The following is a 13,216-nucleotide window of genomic DNA, read 5'->3' as shown; positions in this document are numbered from 1 at the left end:
TTAGGCAAATCAAAGGGAAGTACATCAAAAAAAGAAAAAAAAAAGCCTCTTCTGCGCGGCAACTTATACGACGCATTATCTGAATTTAAACAGGAGCAATGAAAAGGTGGCCTACTTGGATGTAGGACGTCTAATCGTGCAACAAAGCTGCGCGATTGTTCTCGCGCTGCCTTTAGTTTTTTTGCCAAGACAACAAGACGTAACTTCGCAGAGTACAGGCCTGTGATGAAGCCTAATGCCTTTCGCCATCTCCTGTAGCGCCATCGCGAAGCTGACGCAAATTTCCTTTGAATGGACTTTCAGGGAAATTGGTGCAGACACCCGCAGTCACCCTCAGGTCAGAACATTCATTCCCGTCTTCTCATTGATTGGATCTGTACACACATTCCATGGAGGTGTTTTATTAGCGTATGGTTGCTCATATTGTAGCCTCTGATGGGCTATCAAGCTCTGCCAATAATCCTCCAGATAAGAGAGCGTTTTTGTAGAAGCACAGAAATATTTGGAGGTTTACTACAATGTGCATCCATAAACTGGCCAAACTCTGGAGAGGAAGTTAAAAAGTGTCCTTTAACTCATGATTAGCTTTACCTTTTTGGTGTAATAACCCTTTTCTTAAACATTTTGCAGATAAATTAATTATGCATTGTATAGGTGAATCTTTTATGTCCTTATTAGATCTTCTGTTTCAACTACTACTGTATTAAATTATGGAAACACTCACAGTATTTTTGTATATATTGATGGTGCCTGGCTTGTAATGCTGTTTGTTTAAATCTAATATTCTTTCATCCCAAATGTATTATTCATCCTATGAGATGTTTTGATGTGGGGGAATGAAAGCGTTGGCAGGCTTCTCTGTGTAAACCCTCAGGTAAAAAAAAAAAAAAACAGAAAAAAAGACTAGCTGCTAGACTCTGTTACAATCAATGCTACATTCAAATCCAAATCAAAGCATCCAAATATGTATTATCTGCACGTGTGTGAGGAATAGATCTATCTCAGCCTGTTTCCATCTTCCTCCCTCGCTCACATAAACCTGCATGTTCATCCCCTAATTGATGCTTCACTGAAGTCATTTACTTGCAGCATCTCAGCTATGCACGACGTGATCCACTGATGCTGGTGGCTTTAAGGAGCGCGTCAACTCCTGCGAGCTCTCGAGACGCCGTCTCCGTCGCCACCAACCTTTGATCGTGATATGCATATTTCATGACCAATGCGATGTCAATGAGTCCTAGACTAATCCACCTCGGAGCCAGAGGGAGCGCGCCCAATGATAAGGGTGAGTGAACTCAAACAGACTGAGATAAATATTGTATTTTGCGGGAGGAGGGAGCGAGAGACGCGGCGGGATTGAGGGACACGAAGTCGGCGGGAAAGATTTCCAGGAAGAGAAATGTTTAAAGAAGCAAGGGCGAGTCAGGGGAAGAGATGGAAACCTAAAACCTGCGTGAGAGATGAGCTGAAACTTCTGCTTGTGTCCTGACACCAGCTCGAATCAAACCTCTTATTGACTCATCCCGAATCCATGCATCATTGAAATCGATGAATTTCCTGGAACAACTGTTAGTTGACGAAACCGAGTGAAAGTTCAAAAATGTGCCTTTAATCTTTTATGGCAGCCGCATGTTTTAATCATTGCAAATGTGTTCTCGCCCCCAGATCATTCATTTTCCAATATAGCAACTGGAAGACAGATCTAAAGACGCCCCGGTGAGCTGGCAAAAGGCCGATATATCGTGCAAGGCACCGGCGGGGGGTGCAGGAACCGAACCGACACACTGTACGGACATGAAACTCATTGACAGGAAGGACACATTTTCCATGGTTCTCCTCCGCCTGACTCAATTCCATTCTTTTTTTTTTTTTTAATACTGGAGCTGGAGCACTTACTCCAGTTTTGCATTCCCATGGAAATGTGTTCTACCTTTTGATGTAGATGATCTTTGCCTCAAAGCGACTTGTTCCAGCCCTTTGGAAGTGATGTGACACCGGATAAATGATTATAGGGTCCTCCAACCCCTCTGGCTGCGCAGGGAAGAGGTTATGTGTTAATACAGGAAGAAAGGTTGTATTTTATGTCCAATGATTAGCCTTCTAAGACCTAATTATGTCCCTGGGGTGGCCGGGACTCCTCTCTCCCCTCCTCGTCTTATAACTTATAACCCCTTTTCTTTCTTTTCCCTTTTTTTCCCACCTCCTGTCTTTTGTAATCAACCACCACCACCCCTCAGTCCAGCTCCCTCTCCTTTCGCTTGTTTCAGCCACTAGACGCTCCAGATTCCCTTCATCATCAAGATGACCAGTGTGCATTCAAAGACCCTTCCCCAAGTCCTTTAACCCAAATACGTCTGAGCCGCCTACAGGGGTGTGAAAAAGACAGAGACAAGAGAGGGGTATAAAATGAGCAAACAAGTAAGGGAATACATGAACGCCACTGATTTGTCAGGAGAAATAGAGATGAAGAAAAAAAAAAAAGAAAGAGGATGAAGAGAGGGAGGGAGAGAAATGATTTCCACTACACTGAAACCTTCTCCCCTTGATTGTGCATCAATTCCTGGCTATCTATCAGCTGCAGATGGAGGAGACGAGAAGCAGATTCTACATCAGCCTGACATCTGAATAAAACATGTTTCCTGCTTTACAGTTCAAGGCTGCGACAAAAGGCGGACAGAGCCCTGAAGGTGGGGCTGCCACTCAACACCTGCCAGCTTCAGGGGTGCGATAGTGAACGTCCAGTCGAAATGCGTTGGCACGATGAACCGTGGCCCTTTGTAAAAGTTCAAAGACTCTAGTTTAGGTCTGTTGAAGTCAGGTATAAAGTGTTTTAGACAAGTTTTTTTTTTTTTTTTATGCCCCGTATAATCTATATCACTAATGTACATGAAACAACAAGAGTGTTGAGTAACTGCAGTGCATCACATACAACACAACACAACATGTGTTGGACGCAGTCAAACTGGATGAGCCCCTGCGTCACATGTTGCTACTTCAGATTGTGGAAACGACGCCTGGTGGTAGAAATTAGACTTTGCATCTTATCCTGCAAAGATACTGCAGGAGAAACGCATGTCCACTCTAAGTGCCACATACACAGTATGTACATATATATGTGAACAGGTGCACCAGATGTGCGATGGGAAACATCCAGATGTGACACAGCTCATGGCGTGTGGGCGTCACGTTGCCGTCATTTGGTTGAAACGTCATTTTGAGGAAAGTCTCACCTGCGTTGATTTTGTGCTTCGGATCCACTTCCTGCCGCGACTCCACACTCATTGGGTTCAGAACGAACCTGTGACTGAGTGGGCAAAACATTTTAAGTTGTGCACTGTGCATCGTGAGAGGAATTCTCGTCTCTAATGGAAAGTGAAAGGGAAATGCATAACACTTGTCTGACACAAATAACATGAGATGAAGCAGTGATAATTGTGGTTTGATTGCCTTTTTTTTTAGCTGGAATCCGTCGATTTGTCTAAAGCTGGGGGTGGGGGGGGGGCAGTAAACACTGATTTCAGCCTGAATATAACATTCATCACAGTGATCAGTGTATAAGGGCGAGCGACGCACAAGAAAGCGCATGAGAAACAGTTTAGCTTCACATTTAAATTTTAATTGTGCTCTCCGAGGTCTAAATGGCACACTCTCTCTAAATGCAGCTCGGGGAGTGTGTGCGGAGGGTGGAAGTACTAACTGATTACTTAGATGACTGCAGAATGTGCCGCGAATTGGCGCGTCGGGCGGCGGAGCAGAACCGAAGAGCGCGTCCGCTGATTGGCTAAGTGCGCTAAGTGCCTCTGTCTCCGCGCCGCGCGGCTCTCCATGCAGATACTTTGCACAACAGATTTCGGGTTGTGTGGAATGCGTCTGTTTGTGCGTGCGCGTTTCATGGGCCTACTACGAATTCACGCGAAGCACTATTATTAGAAATGCCACAAGGTGCTGATTTGGAGCAGTGTTTCTGATGAATTTGCATCTGCAGTGGTCATTACCACTTTCTTCTGTTTCCAGGCTATTATTTTGACTTGGAGGAGACTGTAGGAAATTACATGGGTGTGAAGGAGGGGGGGTTCTCAGCCCTGTTTTTATGCTCACAATGGGAGCACTCGCATGCACCTGCTTTTTATTTACAGTACAAACGACAAGACAGAAATTCTAAAATCGTCTGAAGAAATGCTGCAAAATAATGTTTCGGCATGAAACAGGCACCTGGAATGTTCCCTTCACTGAGGAGACTAAAAGCAGTGATGGGTTTTCGAGACAGCTGTGTCAAATTTATTAATCAAGAAACCAGAAATTAGAAATTTGTATTAAACATATAATTGCTGTTTCTCTGGCAAACTGCAATGAGGCTCATTGTCCTGGCGTGACCAAGCGCTGTGATTTAACTGTGCTACTGTAGCTGATCAGTCATAAATCCAGCATCTCTGTCTGCCACAGTGTTATCGCCCTTAAATAAACAATAATGACACAATATGGCTCAAATGTTTAGACTTAATTTTCCACAACCCTGCGGTTATTAATATTCCCGCGTAAGCACAGCTTAATGCGTCCTTTCTCTTTCTCTGGCTCTAATTAAATGGGCTAAAACCGCCTTGTGTTTCACTTTTATGTGTTTCAATTTTGTCAGCAAGTTTTCCCACAACGCGCCCATCTGACTTTCAAATGATAAATGAAAATCTTGCTCTTAGTGAAGTAATTCCATTAAAGGTCCGCATTATGGAAATAAAGACAAAAACATACAATATGTAATTCAATTTCCTGTGTTTGCTTTCTCATAGGGGCCACAGTGGATGAGACCATCTATCGAGTTTACTAATATTTAAGTGCCTCGTCTTCCCTGAAAACCACATTACACGGTGCATAAATGAAACATTTGCATTGAGCCATTTCTCTAAAATGTATTTGCTTTTCACTTTACTTAGCCTGCATGAATTACATATTTGGAATTTATTCCCACAATAACCGAATCACCGCACCCGCTGAAACACCGCCGCGCTCTCAGCGAGGGCTCATCTGGCTCGATGAAGTCAACTCTTGTGAATTTCCAGCTAAAAACCTTGCTGTTATTCAAGCGATTGATGAAGCCCACCGTGTGCGTTTGAATAATGTGTGCGACATGACAGAGGCCGGTGCCAGTGGGTTATTTCCTTGTTCCTGTGACGTGTTTGGCTGCAGAGGTGGCAGCCTTTCCAGGGATATGGATCCCGGCCTGGGGAGATGTCTCAGCCTCGCTGTGGGATCATTATTCCGATGGATAAAGCGCTGTTATAAATAGGTTCATGGAGTTCCTGGGCAGCACACGCTTTGTTTTCAGGCCGCACCTATTTGTCTTATTGATCTAGATATGTGTGGTCGCACAACGGTTAGATGGGATGGCTGTGATTTTAACATCCTGCGTGATTTGGAAACATTTGTTGCTTTATTCCTACAATTTAACTTTTAAAGCTCCATAGAGCTTTCATAGCAACAGCTGATCACCAGACTGTTTAATAGAGAATGTGCTGCTTCTATACCATATAATTAGCCAAGTCTGACAGCAGGCAGCTGTTTTCTGACGTTACCTACACTGTACATAGCACAAGCAGTTGATTCACTTGTTGAAGTGAGATGCCAAATTTAATGTCTTTATGATGAATGCAATGAATAATTTATTAGCTATAGTAGTTAGAAAGTAAACGTTGGGTTCAGATATTACTGTAACACTTTCTTTCACTTACCTGCAACAAAAAAAAAATGCTACAGTGCAGCAGCATCCTGTGCTGCAGATATAATGAAAGAAAAAAATCAATGTTGGTATCCCATGTGGTCAATTATACAGTATTTTGAATATATATTTATATGTGCACACATATAAATGTATATTCAAAAAATAGATAAACACACACACACACACACACACACACACACACACACGCACACACACACACATAGATATATATAATTAATTATGAGAAATATTGCATACATTTGCGTTGTTATCAACCTTTTTCAGCTGCAGATTTAAGGACCATTGAAAAAAGACAGAACCACTTGGTGGTATTTGTAGAAGAATACACTTAGTATAGTGAAAATCCACCAGTGTGTAGCAGGGTAGGCTAATTTCTGCTGTGCTGCATGTTCTTGGTAAGGACTGAAATCACAGATGTGCTCTACAGGGCTCCACATCGTTACACCGGCGTCAGCAACTTTCCCTAGCACCTAGCATATGTGGAAACTCAGCCTGGAATGCATCCATGAGGAAGAGAGCAAAGGAAGCTTTGCTGACCCCAGACAAAATCAAATGGAGGGAGGTGAGGGATGAAGAGAGCGATGGAGAATAGAGCGTGTGTGTGTGTGCAGAGTGGGTGGATGCTTCCATTTTCTGAGGATTAAAATGTGGCTGTAAAACTTTAATGATTCCCTGTCTATTGACAAAATGACCACAATACTCGCTCCTACTTATCCACTTTCCACAGATCACACAGTCAGAGTTGCACCGTGTGCAGAAGATTATGTAAACCTATAAACCATTATGGGAACACATGAATATATATATATGTTATGTAACATTAAATGGAAAAATGTATGAGTGATGATTTGTGCATTTATTTCAAATACAGACACTTAAATAAAAGCAAATAGAGAGAGAACTTTATGAAATGATAATTCCCATCACTGTAAACACAGACAGTATTACTTAAAAAAAATTGTATTCATTTCAAGTCAGTTCACTTCACAGTCGACTCTATACAGCAACAAAATCTAAACACTGCACAGGAAAAAAAAAGAAAAAATAGATTATACCGTAGTTCTAAAGCTGTGAAATGTCTAAGAAGCAATGCTCCAGTGCTGCTTGAGAGACTTCACCAATTAGCAGTAACGCCTACAACGAGATAATTAGAGTCTACATGTACCTGCATCGCCTTACGTTTGCTCAGGCAGCCACTGAGAAACCTTCCCACTGTGATAAACTGTAGCTTCTGAGCTCATGCCCCCCCCCTTCCCCCCATAACCTGCATTAAAAGTAAAATGGGTCCCACCGGTCACAGCTGTTATTGCCCCCAAGCTTCCATCTTTAATAGCAGCCAATGAGCAGCCGTTTTCATTTTCATTCCGTGTCCGTGACCAGACTGGCCAGGAAATTGTCTTGTGCTCTAATGACGCCACAAAATGAAGCGGCGCACTGGAGTTTAACAGATTGTAGCGCCAATGAAAGGCGGGAACTAATAAAAGTGCACGTGGGCACAAAAAAAAACAACGCGTTACTGTGTTTGTGCGTGAACTTTCTGTTCCGCGGGCCCTCGCGCACAAATAAAGCGCGTTGGTGAGCGCCGCCCCTGTGCGAATGTGAGGGAACAGTGGGGGGACCGGGCTGACCTTTCGGGGGGGGACCTCCTTCACTGAAGCTGTCCTGTAGTGGTATTTACATTACCATTTCAATGCACTGCCAAGCCTGGCTGGCAATAAAATATTCAGCTGACCTTTAAGGGAAAAAAAAGACTTAGTTAGAAGCTGTCATATCATTTAACCTTAAGACTGTACAGTGTAAGTGTGAGCTGTGTCTCCGTGTGCCCCTCATTACTGGCCACACTCTGACAGAGTGCTCTCTTTAACTGAAAGCAGGCCTGTGGCAAAAGGACTCACCCCCCGTTCCCAGCGAGAGCCATTTGTGCCATCCTCTGCCTCCGAACAGTCAGCCACCAAATTGAAGTTCCAACCCCACGTCTTATTGTCATTCATCTTAACACTTCTCTTTTAAGTATGCATGAGATTTATATACACAGAGAGCAGAAGCAGCACTTGTATTTACTCCCTCGACCTTTTCATAGTCGAGAGAGTGTTTTTTTTTTTTTTTTATTTCTTCCAGCCTTCGGGTTTCAAATTCTTTGACACAATATTTACTTGTCCTCAGCCTCGTGTCACGTCGCTTTATTTGAAAGCGATTCACCGCTTTCAGAAGATAAAATGAATTTAGTTGGAAGTGTTAAAAAAAAAAGACATAAACAAAATGGAACAGTGGGTTGAAATGAACAGCAAGCTCGCAAATGAACGCACAGCTCCACGGACGGCGACGAGTGAAATGAGACGTCGCATTCAGCCGTTTGACTGACAAGTGAACTTTGGGAAGTGAAGAGCAGTGGAGTCACAGTAATAATGGCTGGCTTAGTGTTAACAAGAGAGAAACTGAAGGTAGCGCTGTCGTGATGAAGATACTGAATGAGCATTAACGTTGTTCCTTTGCTCCTGCACAGGGTGGTGAAGTCAGAACATAGAATGAAAGATTTATTCAACAAACATTTAATTTAGGCCTAAAATTCAGAAAGGTTATTAGAATTCTGAGTTAAATTAAATTGGCTTTAATTTATACCATTTAACTGATCCAGTGTTAAAAAGTAGTGAATTTAAATGTCATTAGACTCAAACATCACAACAGTAAAAGCCTGAGACAAGCCAGGCTTCATTTCCACTGCTCTAGTTTACTGTAAATGGATGTAGGCACATTAAACACCTGTTGCTATATTAAAACTTCTGTCTTCCCCGCAGCCATTAGACCTGTCAAACGCCAGATGTAATGCACATTTTAACGGCGCTTCCAGAATAACTGTGAAATGAAATGCTAATTCAAAATGCTAATGTGGCTCCATCCACTACAGTTATCTGTATAAATAATGAGAGTGAGACACATTGACAGAAACAGCTGGTGGCGCTAATACTCTGGTTGAGTTTCATTAAACCATCGCAAATGATATAATTAAGCTAATGACAGTGACATACCTCTAGTCAAGCCTCAAACGATCAAAATCGATGGAGAATATCACTCTTGAAATATATAGCTGACCTTAGACCTTAATTAAATAACAACAAAAACTGAATGAAATATTATCTGTTACAGAAATAGGATCATAAACATTTGCAAACTCCAAAGATATCAGTAGGATCCTGAATGGGGAGCTAACTCCTCAGCTAAGGATGTTATTGATCGGTGGAAGGATGGAACAAACCTCCTCAAACCCTATGATACATCTTATGTCGAGGAAGCAGAGGCAAAGGACTCAGAGGTGGACAACCGGGGTGGTTGTCCTTCTTCACAAAAAGGGGGACAGGAGAGTGTGTTCCAACTATAGAGGGATCCCATATTTCAACCTCTTGGTAAAGTGTATGGCAGGGTCCTGGAGAGGAGAATGTGGTCAATAGTCGAACCTCAGATACAGGAGGAACAATGTGGTTTCCTGCCTGGTCGTGGAACACTGGACCAACTCGACACCCTCACTTGGGTTCCTGAGGGTTTGTGGGAGTTTACCCAACCAGTCCACATGTGTTTTATGAACTTTGAGAAGGCATTTGACCGCATCCTCCGTAGCATTCTGTGTGGGGTGCACTGGTCTCTGTACAACTGGAGCAGGAGCTTGGTTCACATTGTAAGTAAGGACCTGTAAGTCGGACCTGTTCCCGGTGCATGTTGAACTTCGGCACATCTGCCCTTTGTTACAGGTTCCGTTATTTTTTTTATGGACAGAATTTCTAGGCACAGCCAGGGGCCAAAAGGGGTCTGGTTCGGACACTACAGGATTGCGCCTCTACCTTTTGCTGATGATGTCATCCTGTTTGCTTCATGGGACTGAGACGTCCAGCGAGCTAGTTGAAATAATGCAGTCTTACATATCGATGAATGGCAGTAAAACAGGTATTGCTTAAAATAGGCAATGTTTTTTAGAGACAATTCACAACTTTAGTTCCATAGAAATGCAGTGGCAGATTCTTTATTTAGTTATTGACTGATCCTTTCTATTTTATTATCTGCTCCCATACTCCAAATGTTGCTGTGACTGGATGGCAACTCAAGGTACAGACCTAGCCAAACGTAACCATATCTGCTGAATGGAGTTGTCCAATGTAAATGCTTTGGTTCAGACTCAGAGTTGAGTGCGGTCTCACATAAAAGGAGCATGCGTTGGTGGTACACGGAGACACATGCTAATGTGTGCACACCACAAACACACAACATATGCAGAAGGAGCGGTACATTCCAACATGAAGCTAACACACACACACACACACACACACACACACACACACACACACACACACACACACACACACACACACACACACACACACACAGAGGGGAGAGAGAGAACCCATCTGCTTGGAACAAACAAAATGGATGTATGCCCTTTGGGAGTCCTAGCAAATGAATACTGTTGACAGAACAATTAGCATCTTAGAGACAGGATAACCTTTACTCAATACATCATCGTTATTATTCTCGACCTTCATTCTCACGCTACACTGTGGTAACCCTACATTCGTTCGTGTGTGTGTGTGTGTGTGTGTGTGTGTGTTCGTATTTAGAAATGCGAGCTTTGCATGGTCGATCGTGTGGATGAGCAATCTTCCGAGGCTGTGGTTATGAGTGTAAAGAACAGTGTGGAGCTGAGACCCTGAGGAACATGTGAAGTGTTTAATGCGGTGAAACAGGTGCAGCGAGACAGAAAGGGCAGCCTAGCCAGAGCTAGTAGGTTAGTCACACTCTGACCCTCGCATCACAGAGCTGGCAGCGCCGTGGGCAGAGATGTACAAATAGCTTTTTCCTTCCTCTTTTTTTTTTACTCTGCCACTCTCATCCACTCTCCGTCGCTCACATACACATTAGCTGATGATAACCTCCCGTTGGTAATCTGATGTGGTTCTTGGATTCCGTTTTTTTTATTGTTTATTGTTGTGGGAGGATTTCTCGAAAGCTCAGGCCTGCCACAGGGGACAACCTTCAATTTAGGAGAGTCTGGCTTATTGATTATCCTGAGCCCAAAATGTTGCTGAACGAATGGCTTCACTTTGTTTCCAGTGGGTTGTGTCTACTGCATGCAATGTTCCAATACACTGGACAGGTATAGGAAGTCACCTGGCCACTGCAGATGTCCAACATTGAAAGGACTGCAGTGTGATTCCTGTAATGCTGAGTGTGACATCAAAGGTCTCAGGGTGGATTATGCTTGTGAAAGTGAGTGAGGTTGGCGGTCTGTGGCTGTAACCCACCTCTCACCCAATGACAGGTCGACCAATACGAGAACCAGCGCTTCAGAAAATACTGCATGTTATGATGTTTGTGGCGCACTGTCTTAATATTCTGGAAACATGTTGGTTTATTTGCAGTGCAACTATGATACATATGTAGAAAAAAAATTGGAGAAGATGGATTTGAGCTCCCTTACATTTGGTTCCATCCCTGACATCACTAATGAGGTCACAGGTTTTAAAGAGGAAGCAAATGGGTGCTTCATCCTTTTGTCTCTCACCTGGTGAGTGTGACTCCAATTCCTTAACCCACCGCCTGCACTAGTGTGTGTTTGAGTGTGTTTTTCTAAGCTTGGGTCAGATATTCTTAAATATGTGACGTGTGACCTGTTGGGCTCTATGGGTTTTTGTTAAAAATAAAGTGATACATTAACGACTAGGAGACATTATTTTCTTTAGCCTAGTTTCCAGTCAGAAACCGTAAGACATCATCTTTACTCCACTAATAAAGGCTTTGATGCAGCACCGCTTGGTGTGTGTATCCAGCACACTACTGTATGTGATGATATTGCTTTTGAGTCTGTCACTTAACAAAGCTTGATGTATTGATCCACCAATGGTGGGATGACATTTTCTTTGCTTGATGAATCTGACTTGACACTGCGATCTCTCCTCTTTCTGCCTCCTCATGTTCATCCACTTCTGATGTCTTGCTTCCATGATCACAGTTACCACATAATCACCTGATGCCCTGTTGATCTTTTGAAGAATTTTTTAAAAGTTGTATTTGTCCCATTGCGTCCCATTGACCCTGAAAATGAATAATTGTTCTATGAACTCTTTGATGGAATTTGTTTATAACTTATTTTTTTTAAGCAAACATCTACATACACGTGTGTACAACACCCTGTAACAAGAGTGTGGTAGCCAAATAATGGCTTCCTCCACTCAGCCACCTCTGTAGACGTGTGCGCGACAGAAACGCACACAAATGGTTCAATTGACAGCTCTATCATGAAGTTATTCCACATTATTCACCATTTGATTAGTTTTTTCCTTTCATGCAGACTGATCAATCAAGTGAATGGCCCATTCCCGGCTCAACATGGGGCACCCAGAGGAAATTGGGACTACAATCATTGCTTATTGCACTGCATTAATCTGGGAAGTACAGATGTATGAATTCAATTTTGGAATTTACTTGTGTTGAGCGGAGAAAAAAAATACATACTGCAACTGCCAATGAAATACTTATTGAGCTTCGCTTCAGTGTAATTCTATTGAGGACTCTTTTTTTTTGGCTTATTTGTCCTTTCAGGATTTGTCATAACAAGAACAGCTTTAGGGAATACATATCTTAAAAGCAGTCTCTCAACCTTTGGACACAACACAATTTCTTTGGCAGAAAAAAAACTCTGAGAGACTGGTAATGTGATTCTTCTGAGTATATTGATTTTATCCACTACTCCAGGCAATTGATTTACTTGTGAAAGCTTCCCCAGCATCATGTGTCGTTTATGCAGCATTTACTGCAACTACTTGTATTTATTGGAGCCACTGATTTACATTTCCTCGTGTCAAACCACCCACAGGATAACTTAAGCACATAAGGGTTGCAAACTGGGTGCCAGTTACACTCAAGATGTTGAGTTGGCTGGGAAAGCTGAAAGGCATTGTTGGGGAAGATGAAAAACACTCCCCCGGTCCCCGGATGGTGCGAGCGATGAGCGCGCTCTCGCCACAGTGCATTTAAAACGGGGCTAAAAAAGAAGAAATAAACTTGGACCGGTTAAAGTTCAAGGCGGCCTGATCGTGGCTGGCAACGTCTCAAGGCAGAACAAGCCGATCAGCGCTTGGAAATGTGACTAAATCTTAAAATGGATTGGAAGCCAGGAGAAGTTGGCGTATAAGTGGCATCCAGGGGGACTGCAGGCCCACCCCCACCACCACCACCACCACCACCACCCCATGCCTGGCCTATGATGAGATTTAAAACGCGGTGCATCCGACCTGTTTATCAGCAACTTATCGCTGATATAAAAAAATGTACTTTAAGGGATTTGTGACCTGCCTCGATCGCTGCCCTCCTTCAGCCTGTTGATCGAGCGGTGTATCGCTGCCAATGCAGAGCCACTTACCCCCGTATCGCGCTCAGAGCCGCCTCCGCGCAGAAATGTGGAACCACCCAGACATGAAATGTCATAAACTCATTTGT

This window comes from Betta splendens, chromosome 3 (assembly GCF_900634795.4).
Source record: "Betta splendens chromosome 3, fBetSpl5.4, whole genome shotgun sequence".
Taxonomy (NCBI): domain Eukaryota; kingdom Metazoa; phylum Chordata; class Actinopteri; order Anabantiformes; family Osphronemidae; genus Betta; species Betta splendens.
Note: the sequence above shows the minus strand (reverse complement) of the source record.